Here is a 13,763-nt window from a genome sequence, read left to right as displayed (position 1 = left end):
GGGTTACTTAAGTTGTTGTTGATCCCTCATTTTCATTAGTGCCTTGATTAGTTACTGTACATTAGCTCAGGGTTTCTCAAAGTGGGTGCCGTCACCGTGTCACCCTATGGTGCTGTGATGCAAGTCCAGGGGTGCCGCATCACATTGATAAAATATGGAATTAATCAGTTTAACCACTTAGACCCTCGATATGGGAGCTGAGTTGTACTGTATTTGGTGTGTTCTTTTTTCCATGTACACCAAATCTCTTCGCCAAAAATAGCAGATCTTACAAGCTCACAACGTGTTGTGGCGCGTTGTGAGCTTGTAGATCTGCTATTTTTGGTTAATGTTCCCCCCAGAATAGGGATGCCGGGGTGGTTAAACATCAAGGCTAAGGTTATTTTCAATCTGTCCTAATGGAAACGGATATTCTCTCATGCTTTCCTTGTGTCAAACTGTGCCCTAATATGACATAAATGTAAGGTTTTATGGGGTGTCGTGGATGAAAATGTTACTTACAGGGGTGCCATGAGACGAAAAAGTTTGAGAACCACTGCTGTAGCTGTTTAATCAGTGTTATTTGTCTCTTGAGAGATTATTGTTGTATGGGATTTGGTACAGTTCATAATGCCTGTGAAATGAACATTTACCTCATTGCTACAGTTGCCTACATAATGCTTACCATAACCATAAATGTATCCTACATTTATATTTACATTTACTTACCTCTTCTCATTTTTATAAGCAAGCACTCTGTGTTGCACCTTGAGTCTTCAATAAATATTTTGGAGTTGAAGCTTACATCCTGAGTCAAATGTCCTGTGAATGGAGTTTGGCTTGCTGTCTAATTGTGGTTGCTACACCTCAAGGAGGACAGTACAGTAGGCCTATCACAATTATTACATAATCATCTTATCGCAATTATTGTATATAATCGCAATTATTTTTTGCATAATCGTCATAATCAATTCCATGTTAAAAAATGTGAAATTTTTTAAAAATGTAAAAAATGTTGGAAATAGCAGATCTACAAGCTCAAAATGCGTCGCGATGCGACACGTTTTGAGCTTATAGATCGACTATTTCCACTATTAATGTTTATTTTTAAGTATAAAGTAATTAAATGTGTTTTATTTGTCATATCATAATGACTTTTGAAATGTAATTTTTATTCATAATGTTCCATACATTTTTAATGACAGAAACACAATTTAATCGTTAATCGCAATTATGTGAGTGACAATTAAATCAACTTAAGTCAACTTAAATGTGTAATCGTGACAGCCCTACAGTACAGTCTGTGTTTCTGGTGAGTCGTATTGTTAGGAACAGTAAACCTTTATTATGTCTACCACCAGTGATAGACTATGACCGGCTTCTCATTGAAAAAGTGAACAGACATATGAAGGTATTTGTTAGATGAAAGTTCAAAGTTCTGAGAGACAGTCTGTGTTACTGTTGAGTCGTATAGGTCATTGGTTCTCAAAGTGGGGTCTGGGGACCCCCAGGGGTGCTTGAGAGGTTTCCAGGGGGTCCCCAGCTAAATGATGGACAGGAACCAAATGGACCCTTATGGGTCTGTAACTCTGAGAGTGTACAAATTGTGTACAAATGGAACCAAATGGACCCGTTAGGGTCCATTTGGTTCCATTTGTACACTCTCAGAGTTAAATTAACATTGATTTTACTATATGAATTGGGTTCCCAGAGGTATAAATGCCATTAAATGGGGGTCCGTAGCCTAATGCATGTCAAACTGGGGGTCCTTGAAATTAAAATGGTTGAGAATCACTGGTATAGGTGATTTAAAAGTGACATTAATTCAATTAGGAACAGTAAACTTTTATTATGTTTACCAGTGATAGACTATGACCTTCTCACCTGGTTTCCTTCTCATCGTATTTGTTAGATGAAAGTTCAAAGTTCTTAGAAATGTCTTTGAGTTTATACATATAGGGGTTTTAAAGTGAGATTTCTCCAATTTGGAACAGTAAAATGTTATAATATGTTTACCAGTGATAGATAAACTTTTATAATATGTTTATCAATGATGGACTGACCTTCTCACTTTGTTTCCATTGAAAATATGAAGGTATTTCTTTCTTAGAAATGTCTTTGAGTTGAGTCATATAGGGGTTTTTAACGTGAGATTTATTCAATTTGGAACAGCAAAATGTTATTATATTTACCAGTGATGGATCATGTCCTTCTCACCTGGTTTCCATTGAAAAAGTGAAGAGACATATGAAGGTATTTCTTATATGAATGTTCAAAGTTCTGAGAAATGTTGAGTCATATAGGTTTTTTTAAATAGTGAAAATAAACGATCTACAAGCTCACAACACGTCTCATGTTTTGAGCTTGTGTGTCTTTAGGTAAAAGTTTAAATATAAATGAGTGTGAATGTTAATGTGTGATTTTCTTGAACCTGTAAATGAGTCAAGAGGTAAAAGACACTGGTATGGCTCTCCTGGTTCACTAGGACAGGGTTTATACATCCATCTCTTTATACATCCATAAAAGTTCTTTTATAGCAATATTATTCATAATAATATTCCATTCGGATTGACAGCTGTAGTTGAGAAAAGTGGTTGACTCGACTAAAGAACCCTGCTGTGTGACTACTATTCTAGGGCCAAAATATAGATAGATACATAGAGGATACTGAACAGGTTGGCATTCTAAAATAGCCATTACAGTTCTTAGAAATGTCTTTGAGTTTAGTCATATAGGGGTTTTTAAAGTGAGATTTTTCCAATTTGGAACAGTAAAATGTTCTAATATGTTTACCAGTGATAGATAAACTTTTATAATATGTTCATCAATGATGGACTGACCTTCTCACTTCGTTTCCATTGAAAATATGAAGGTATTTCTTATATGAATGTTCAAAGTTCTGAAAAATGTCTTTGAGTTGAGTCTGATATAGGGGTTTTTAACGTGAGATTTCTTCAATTTGGAACAGCAAAATGTTATTATATTTACCAGTGATGGATCATGACCTTCTCCCCTGGTTTCCATTGAAAAAGTGAACAGACATATGAAGGTATTTCTTATATGAATGTTCAAAGTTCTGAGAAATGTTGAGTCATATAGGGGTTGTTAAAATAGTGAAAATAGACGATCTACAAGCTCACAACACGTCTCATGTTTTGAGCTTGTGTGTCTGTAGGTAAAAGTTTAAATATAAATGAGTGTGAAAGTTAATGTGTGATTTTCTTGAACCTGTAAATGAGTCAAGAGGTAAAAGACACTGGTATGGCTCTCCTGGTTCACTAGGACAGGGTTCAAATCCCTGCAGTGTCCCGCTGATTGCATTTACAGGTTAAAAGTGTATTCATAGGTGTAGTAATTTACAGGTACATTTTGCAATCGAACAACGAGATGAAGCAACATAAATTCCAGAGGTGTTTTAACCCATTAAGACCGGGAAGGCATCTGTGTAACCACTTTCAGCATTATCTTTGGCTATTCAAAAATAGCAGATTTACAAGCTCATTAGCGTGGCACTCGTGTCTGCCCTATTGTGAAAATAGCAGATCTACAAGCTCGGAACGCCTCGCAACTTGTAGAACTGGTAATTTAAAAGAAAAAGAAAATTTGTGCAAAATCTTTGAAACATTTTTAACTCAAATATTTGCTTCTGGGGGATTCTACAAATGTCTTCTAAATCCTAACAGTTTTGAAAAACTTATGTTGCTATAATATCAGTGGTTCCAGGCACCCCAAGAAGCAAAGATTTGAGTTAAAAATGTATATATTCAAAGATTTGCACTCAGAATGACAAGATCAACATTTATTTTATTTTATTTCTGCCTTAAGTTACAACAAACGTTTCGGCTATCCAGCCTAAGTCGGTGTGTGACACGCTTGTGTTGTACCTTAAGGCATTATGGAGAAATAAAGGAAAATAAACTTTTATCCTGTCATTGTGAGTGTGGCCTAGGGATTTCACCAAAAATAATAATAAATTATTATTTTAAAATAAATTATAAATCAGGGCAGTATATCTACAGCAAATATGCAGCTGTGGGCCCTGAAACAATTGTTCTCTTTATACATCCATGGGTAATTGTTGTCAACCAAATCATAGTTGTCAAATTCTGTTGTGCCTTCAGTGTGGGGCGCTCAAAAAGCAGACATAACTCCTTAAATTGTGATTATTTAACCCTTTACTGGTTGTATCTGAGATGTTTTTGATGACAATTGTTAAGTGTTAATGGATGAAAAAAAAGATATATGATATATCTGATATATCTCCACAACTAGTCGATTACTTTGTGTTAGTAGTTGACCATTATTAAAATCCAGTAGTCGTGAATGCCCACTCTTCGAATGTTAATGTGCACTTCATCATCAATGTATTATTATTTGTTTAATTGTTTTTTCAATTTCACCTTTTCTTCAGTAAAACCCTGCCAACTACATCACATGGCCTGTTCCTATGAAAAAAAAAGTAATTCTATACTGTGTCCTATACATGAAGTCATGCAATACGTTAGTTTAAACAAAATGCCATACAGTACTGTTGTTTTTAAAAAGAAAGCTTTACATACCATAATACTGTGTTCTTGTTAGCCTAAATTGTGCTCCGTGGAGCATTTTTTCTAGTTAAATCTAATATTAATATGCAAATATTTAAACGTTTGAATATTTGTATTGTTTGACCTGCCATCTCTTCCTTCAACTTCAAATATGACCTTAAACATGGCTTTTATATGAAAGGCTTGGTGGAGTGAAGGTAAAGCACAGGATTCATGTGCAGAAGGTTTGGGGTTTGAATCCTGCCTGTGGCTGTTGTATTTTTTTTGTTCATAAGAGAAGGCGAATAGATTTAGCCCGCCTTCCTCAGGTTGTAGAGGGAGGGGTGTAGCAACTCATAATGTAATAACGGCTCATAATGTAATAATGGTTCATAATGTAATAATTTAAATGTAATAAAAACTCATAATGTAATAATCAGCTCATAATGTAATAAAAGAATTAGTGCATAACGTAATAACAGATTTTTCTACAATGTAATGTGGGAATCTAGGTGACTGGTGCACCCACTGCACCTGACCACCATGACCAGGAAGTATAAAAGCCAGCTCCTCCCAGTAGAGAGCCATTTGTCTCTGCTGTAGGCAGCATGGTTCATGCAGGGAGAAGGAGAACACATGGTAGGCCAAAAACTGAACCTTGTAGATCTGCTACTTTGTGCGACCCTTTTGTTTGTTGTAGCTCATGCTAATGTTTACCTTATTGTTTGAGCACATGTTACTACTGGCTTTTGTTTGTTTGGTTGCCTATTTTCTGTTGAGCACATGGAGGCTTCCCATGCTCTTTAGCACTTTAATTTAGCCAACAGCATTGTGTTTTATTATCTTTTAATGCATTTATTTATTATTTCAGTTTTACAAATGAAGTGACCTCCTGGTGGTGTCTGTTCTGTTCTGTCTGCCCTACCTGGAGACACGGGTAAAGCAGTATCTTATGCATTGCCTTTTTGTGGATTTTAATGTATTTTAGTTTGTAACATCACTGTCTTCTTTTATACAGCAGCTCTGGTGTTGAGGTTGCCCCCTCGCCTTGGCCTTATATTGTGTGCACCGTTACTGCAACACAAAGTAGGTTTTAAGCTGTTTTGTTCTTTTAATGATTTGAATATAATGTTTTATAGTGTGATACTAGGGCTGGCAACTAATGCGTTTTGTTTGTCTCCTTAAAGGGACCACACCGGCCACTGTTTTCCACTGTTAATTTACTCTTTTTGTTTTGTTTGTTTGAGCCATCTAGCCAAGGTACACTGTAGGCATAGGTTTTAACATTTATCCATATTGGCATATTTTAACTTTCTCTCCTCTGTTCTGTTACAGTTTAATTCATGTAACCCTGTTCAAGGCCGGGTCCGCCCTGCTGCACACGGCTCTCCTCTCAGCTTGGGACTGCACTGGGGACCCCTTTGGTTTTATTGGTGTGTATTCATATAACCTGGCACTGCATGTTTTGGATTTGAGTTTTGTATTTATATTGCATGATTTCTTTGAGGCCTGTCCCCTTTTCTTTTCCCCTAGTTATTTTGGTATTCACTGTGTGCACCCGCCCTTCCTTATAATGTGAGAGGTAACTGTTAGATTGCCATTTTAATACTAAATACCTTGCCTTAAATACCTTAATTGTCGTGCTAGTTTGTAATAGACAGTGATGTGTTTTGTAATTTTATGGTAATAAAGTTGTTATATTTTTCCACAAACTGCCTCTAGTAAAATAATTGTTCCTGTTTAAGGGAAGTTGAACAGAATAAGGTTTAAGGGTTCCTCCTGCCCCCTCCACAAGCGGGAGGTGGCGTAGTCAGGCATATTACAGTGGTACTACTCAGTTACTACAGTAATAATGTGTTACATTATAAATCTCACGTGGCCGCTTATAATGTAATAAAAGTTCATAATGTAATAATGTCTCATATTGTTGAGAAAAGTAAAGTGTTACATCATAATAATCATTATCAGTATCATGGTCAGTATCAGTATCATGGTCAGTATCATGGTCAGTATCATGGTCAGTATCATGGTCAGTATCATGGTGAGTATCATGGTCAGTACCATGGTCAGTACCATGGTCAGTACCATGGTCAGTACCATGGTCAGTATCAGTATCATGGTCAGTACCATGGTCGGTATCATGGTCAGTATCATGATCAGTATCATGGTCTGTATCATGGTCAGTTTCATGGTCACAATGATACTGGCCATGATGCCGACCATAATTAACCATGATACTGGCCATGATACTGGCCATGATACCGACCATGATACTGGCCTTGATACTGACATTAAACTGACCATGATACTGACACGATACTAACCATGATACGTATATGATACTGACATTATATTGACATGATACTGACCATGATACTGACATTAAACTGGCCATGATACTAACCATGATACTGACCATGATACTGACATTAAACTGACCATAATACTGTCATGATACTGACATTAAACTGACCATGATACTGACCATGATGCTGACATTCTACAGACCATGATACTGACCATGATACGTACATAATACTGACATTATACCGACCATGATACTGACCATCATACTTGCCAGGAAACAACAATTTGAACCGTTATTGTCTCCGCCAGGCCGAAAGGCATGGCTAGAGAGTAAGTTTTACCCCTGTCTGTCCGTCCGTCCGTCCGTGTGTCTGTTAGCCCGGCCGCTGCGAAACTGTGCACACACACTCCCTGGATGCCAAAGCCGAACATCTGCCCCAAAATTTTCAGATTGTCCTGTTATAGCGCCACCAGGAGGCCGATTTGTGCAAAACACATTTTTGGATATCACTCCTACAGATTTTGTCCAAACCTCACGCAAATCGGTACACAGTATCTATATAGTCATGTGATCAACACGGGTCTCTCCGATTTTTATATTCTATCCTGATTGGCTAAGATTGGCTTCCAAAGTTTGCAGGATTGGTTCGTTTTGAACAAAATGCCTCAAATCATCAACGCAGTGTGCGATTGCCGTGAAATTTTGCGCACACCTTCCCACTAGGCCGAGGAAGAAATGGCACCCTTTTCACATTGGCCTGTTATAGCGCCACCAGCAGGTCTAATTTAGCAAAACACATTTTTGGAACAAAATGCCTCAAATCATGAATGGTAGTAGGTAATAGTAATAGTAATAGTTTATTACATTATGAGCTTTTATTACATTTCGTTTATTACATTATGAGTTGCTGTAGCAACTCATAATGTAATAACTGCTCATAATGTAATACATTTACAGTAATAAACCGGGCTAACGGTGCCAGAGATTAGCTGTTCACAGACGGACGGACGGACGGACGGACAGGGGTAAAACATACTCTCTCGCCATGCCTTTCGGCCTGGCGGAGACAATAACGGCTCAAATTGTTGTTTCCTGGCAAGTATGATGGTTAGTATCATGGTCGGTATAATGTCAATATCATGTACGTATCATGGTCTGTAGAATGTCAGTTTCATGGTCAGTATCATGGTCAGTTAAATGTCAGAATCATGGTCAGTATCATGGTCGGTATCATGGCCAGTATCATGGTTAATTATGGTCAGTATCATGGTCAGTATCATGGTGACCATGAAACTGACCATGGTACTGACCATGATACTGATACTGACCATGATACTGACCATGGTACTGACCATGGTACTGATACTGACCATGATACTGACCATGGTATGGACCATGATACTGATACTGACCATGGTACTGACCATGATACTGATACTGACCATGATACTGACCATGGTACTGACCATAATTAACCATGATACTGGCCATGATACTGGTCATGATACCGGTCATGATACTGACCATGGTACTGATACTGACCATGGTACTGGTACTGACCATGGTACTGACCTTGGTACTGACCATGATACTGACCATGATAATGATACTGACCATTTGTGGTATTGCTCTATGACCATACTAGCGGCCAGGCATCAGTGAATCAGGCACGGAAGCAGCTATTCACCTAGAAGGGCAGAACAATTGATGGACTCCCCCCAACACGAGCTGCACTGATTCAACATACAAAGAGGGCAGCCTACCAAGCTGGCCACTGCTGGGGACAGGCGATGGTTGCAGCCCCTGAACTCCCATCCCCAGGTGAATGGGGGTGGAAGAGGAAGGAGACAGGTGAATGCAAATAATTTAATCCACTTCTTTACACTTGTAAACCTGTGATCTGACAATAAAGCTGATTCTAATTTTGACAGGAGGATGGGAAGTGCACTGGACCACACAGAAGCGAGCCTGGCCTGTCGGGAACTCTTCCGCTGTGGTTGCAAAAAGGGATGCAGTGGACAATGCAGATGTGTTAAGACAGCACTTCAGTGTACTGCCCTTTGCTACTGTGGTGGACTGTGCAACTAACATTGTGTAGATTATCTGGCTTTATTGAATAGACCCCTTAACAGACGACGTCACACTGCTAAGAACCAATATGTGCGGAACCAGTATGTGCGCAATGAAACCCATTCTATCAGGTCTCGCTAGGACGCACCTCACTAGCCAACACACAAGAGGGGGTTGGGGTGTATTTGCGCTGGGTGAAACCAGCGCAAATAATTGGTCTATATGCCATTATGCTATGACTCATGAGTACTCTGTCTTTGTTGTGTCTTATAGTCCATTTAAAATAATTATGCAATGCGACTACTAATAAAAGAGTGAAAACAGTGAAGTACTGCATTCTTGACTCTCACGTGTCAGTTTGAAAACATGTAGGCTACTGTACTACATCATTACATATTTTGATGGGTTTACAATTATTGAATTAACTGAATGCCAGATATATGTAGTTAGGTAGTAGCATGTTGTAAATAGTACCACTGTATTCCTCATCCTTGAAAATGTAGGATTAGTCACCAGAATCAAGATCCTAGGTGGTCTAGCACCTGAGTTATTGGTAAAATGACAGCAGGTGGTGGCCATTTTGGAAAATGGCTGCCATAGTTACCACAGGACAAAACTGCGATGGCCCTATAGCCAAAAATGTTCCTTATGGCATGCCCTAACGGTGTGCCAAATGTCATGCTTTTATCGTAAAGTGTACGATTTTTGTTCGAAACGGCCGGACTAATATTGTGTTGAGTTTATGGACGGTTAGCTTGGTTTGTTATCAGTTCATGAAATACAGATTGAAAAGTATTATAAAAAAATGACAAACATCACTGAGTGTTAATTAGGTGTGTAAGCCTATTAGTGATCTGTTTAATGTTTTGTTTCAAATACACTTTCTTTTCTCTTTTTATCCCCTGATTTTTGTAACCCATTTTTTTTCACCCAGTGCCAATTGACTAAGCTGTAATCCTGGGCACTACTCTCCCTTTGCCAGCCTGGGGGAGAGCCCCGAACTGAGCTCAATGAGCTTGTAGAACTGCTATTAAAAAATATATGTATTGAATATGTATATTCTTTTAAAGCGAACATTTGTAACTCAAATCTTTGCTTCTAGGCGGGGGTCCCTGGAACAACATGGTCTCCCCTACGTCCGTGTTCAAATACATATCACTTTGGGGGTCCTTGACATGAAAAAGTTTGAGAACCACTGATATAGCATCATTTTTTAAAACAATTTGTACTCCCTCAGAAGCAAAGATTTGAGTTACAAATGTCCACTTAAAAATATATAAATATATATTCAACAATTTGCACATATTTTCACGACAAAGATAGCATATCTACAAGCGCATAGCCAGCCAAGGATATGAAGACTGACAGAGGAATTCCCCCAATCACATGACACCCCTCTACTACTTGCCCCGCCCGTTCTCTGTCTCTGCCACATTCTCTGCTGTGAATCCCTATTCCCACAGAACCAACCTGGCAACCTGCACTGCAGCTGCACTGCAGGAGAGATCACTGAGAGCGACAGAGTCACAGAGCCCAAACAAATTAATACTAATCTAAATACATATGGAAGCCACACAAGACAGCACACACACCTTGCCCATCATCTCAGTCTTGCCAGAGGGCTAAGCGTTCCTTTCTGATAACATTGGTGAGTTGCTACAAACTTTTGTTAGCTACTTTAGCAGCTAAGCAGGTGTTTTGTAGTGATACAAGGACAGGACCATTGCTAAAAATGCATTGCTTGATTTGTTTACCTCTTGTTCAGCATAAGGTATATTGAAGGACTTTGAATGAAGGAAATGTATTTCTGCAACAAAGGAATGTGGTGCTATGGATAATAAGAACAAACTAAACCAGAGTTGAGTTTGCTACTCTTTCTGTAAAGTGTGTTGAAAATGAAAGGTTTGAATTGTACATAGCAAAGGAAGGTATTTGATATGACTGTATTTCATACATTATGGTTAAAAAACACGTCATTATAAGCACTTGAAAAAGGTTAAAAAACGTGTTTCATGAGTTTAAAAACAACTGCTAAAAAAGAAAAAAGACAAGTTCATTAGAATAAGTGATGATGTCGAAGTCATCTGCCTTAATTCATTGTAAAGTAATTATAGTAATGCTGACTGATCGTCAAAGCCATGTTAAAAAGCACTTTCAGTACAGTTTGAATGTTCTATTATTTAAATTTGGAGCTTAAGTGAGCTAGTGTTATGATAGCCACCTGTTGTTCTTACACACAGTATGGGAAACTAACAGAGTCTTTTATTTGTTTTTGTACTGTCTTGCCAGTTCTTACGTTGATCTTTGGATCGTAATCAATTCATGATCAGTTCAAGTCTTATATCTTTCGGTGGGGACCGCTACACACAACTTGATGAAATTGTCTGAAAATTCCAATGCACTGCATGATTCTTTGATGCCTCTTATTCCACATGATGAACAAGAAAGGCAAAATGATTGGTTCTCAAAGGTCAATAAATATAAAGATGGATTCATTAAAGATGTTGATGCCTGGTTCTCAGTAGCCAGAGGACCCCCAAGCCAACCTCAGCTAGAGGCTCATGACAGGCCTACTGAAAGGCCCCAGCAGCAGAAGTAAAAGTAAAGCAAGTAAAAGTCTGGAATTCAAAATGTACTCGAGTTAAAAGTACAGAAGTATTGGCATCAAAATGTACTTTTTGCAGAAATGTCCCATTTCAAGTTTTCAAAATGTATAAAAATCTTTTGAAAATAGCAGATCTACAAGCTCACAATGTGTCGCATCGCGATGCATTATGAGCTTGTAGATCGGCTATAACTATTTTCAAAAGGTTTTTATGCATTTGAAAACTTGAAAAGGGACATTCTACATGAGTACTTTTACTTTTGGTACTTTAAGTACATATACTTTGGTACTTTATGCCATTACTTTTTTACTTTTACTCAAGTCAATTTAGAATTCTGGTTTTACTTACGTATTTCTATATTGCAGTATTGATTGTTTTACTTAAGTAAAACATTTGAGTACTTTTTCCACTACTGGTCTAGGGGGGCGTCAATTGGGTATAGCAAGGTATGGCATTATTTTCAATCATACATGCAAGCATTAAAAGGATATGCTGCTTGCTATTTTCCAAATGGAATAGTTACAAGACATGTGCTTCATAAAATAAAATCATGAATGTGATCTATGTCTACAGCATTGATTATTATGTTATTAAATTACTGTAAAATAACTACAAATTCAAATTAGAACAAAATGATGGCTTTCACAAGGTATTATATTCTCCACAACACTTGTATTCCCTCTATCTTGACAAATGGTATATTCCCCGGTTCAGTAGGTCAGCACAGGTTAGAGAGTTAGATCCCAGTCTATTCAGCCAAAACCAAAGCATTTAAAACCCTTGCTGCCATTTCTGTTGTTGTGCCAGGCAAGCATTGTCTGTAAGTGTGACTCTATTGATTATTAACTCCTTAGACCTGTATTAGTTAACTTTGTTGTGTGAAGGTGATTTGGGATGTCTTCTTATGCTTAGATTTACACAACCATGTGGGTTACATAAGTTGTTGTTTGTGTTATTTTTCTTTTGAGAGATTATTGTTTAATGGGATTTGGTACAGTGCCGTGCTGTCTAATTTGTGGTTATGACGGATATGTTGTAACTAATCAACTGCACCACAAATGATCTGTGTTTATTAGTATGGACTATAATAATCTCCCAACTTTATTCTTCTTCTTCTTTCTTTCTAGATAATCTGTATTTTGCCGCGCTACTCCTCCCACAGTTTGTGCCTGAGAGACTGCACAGTATGCTTATTTAGTCTGCCGATCACATAATCACCTCTGTGTCCTGTACAGACCACCATCGAAGGCCGGTCTCTTGATGTGGGACCTGAGACGAGGGCGTGGCTGCACGTCATTGAGCTGGACGTCTAACGATGACACACGAAAGAAAAGGACGCCTGAGTATCACTTCTGTTTGTAATCTTTGTAATATCTGTTTGTTTATGTTTGTAATATATGTTTCATTTTGTTGATTTGCAGTGACCTTTGGAGTTGCATCATGGCGAGGTAACTACACAATCCAAACCGCACACACAAACAGGCACACCGGAAAAAGTGGAGTGGATTCCTGGAGCTATCCCCCCCCCCCCCCTCCTCTCTCACACAAACACGGTGTACAGCTGGTTGCCTCATTCATTCGTTCGCCACCACGGTAAAGGTCGTGGGACATTTTTATTTTGTCTTTATTTCATTTTGGTTAACCAAGGTTTCAATACATTTGTGAATAACCTGTTTTGAAGGAACAGTGGGTTGTGAATAGTGACTTTCTGTGAACTGACACTGAACTGCGTGGTATTGGACAAACTGTGGACTGGATTGGGGATTATTTTACAATACAAAGTCAAACTGAGGTTTTTTGTGTCTGTGTATTTCATTCATTCTGTTGTTTATTGAGTTGAAGGTATTCTTTTGTGGGTAATCAATCCCTGGTTTCAGGTTTTAAGGTTCATTTGGTTCTACTAATTGTGCATTTAAATCCTGTGTAAGGTTGGCTTTTAAAAAAGTGTTTTTTTTGTCCAGACTGGACTAAATTCGTGTTAGGCTTTGGCCTAACTGGCACCCCAAACAGTAATATCAAAGCTAAACCGTTACATAAAAAGTGGCACCCCAGATGTTTAAAAGGACCTCAATCTCAAGCAAAAACAACTGAGTTCACAGGTGCAAAACCGGATCATTTTCAACAAACAAAGGAACAAACAAGCAAAACTGTGCAAACAAGCTCAGTGGGAAATAACAATTTTATTTATTCAAACGCGATCAAAAAGGGAACATTTGCAATTTCAAAATGGAAAAGTTTGATGGAAACTTGTGGGTCTTTGATGAAATAGAAACT

The 13,763-nt window shown here is 38.1% G+C and overlaps 1 long non-coding RNA gene across 2 annotated transcripts; it reads left to right on the top strand.

Annotated features, from left to right (window-relative positions):
- Positions 1 to 5,092: 5,092 nt before the first annotated feature.
- Positions 5,093 to 9,127, top strand: LOC311036508. Of its 2 annotated transcripts, XR_014599855.1 has the most exons (6): positions 5,093 to 5,144; positions 5,377 to 5,442; positions 5,524 to 5,591; positions 5,841 to 5,938; positions 8,459 to 8,664; positions 8,745 to 9,127. It is a non-coding gene; the product is annotated as an uncharacterized lncRNA (long non-coding RNA). The 2 variants fall into 2 exon arrangements; XR_014599856.1 differs by lacking the exon at positions 5,377 to 5,442 and having other exon boundaries at positions 5,107 to 5,144.
- Positions 9,128 to 13,763: the final 4,636 nt, after the last annotated feature.

This window comes from Gymnoscopelus microlampas (genome assembly GCF_963454915.1).
Source record: "Gymnoscopelus microlampas genome assembly, chromosome: 20".
Taxonomy (NCBI): domain Eukaryota; kingdom Metazoa; phylum Chordata; class Actinopteri; order Myctophiformes; family Myctophidae; genus Gymnoscopelus; species Gymnoscopelus microlampas.
The sequence above is the reverse complement of the archived record's forward strand: the minus strand, read 5'-3'. Positions and strand labels throughout refer to the sequence as shown.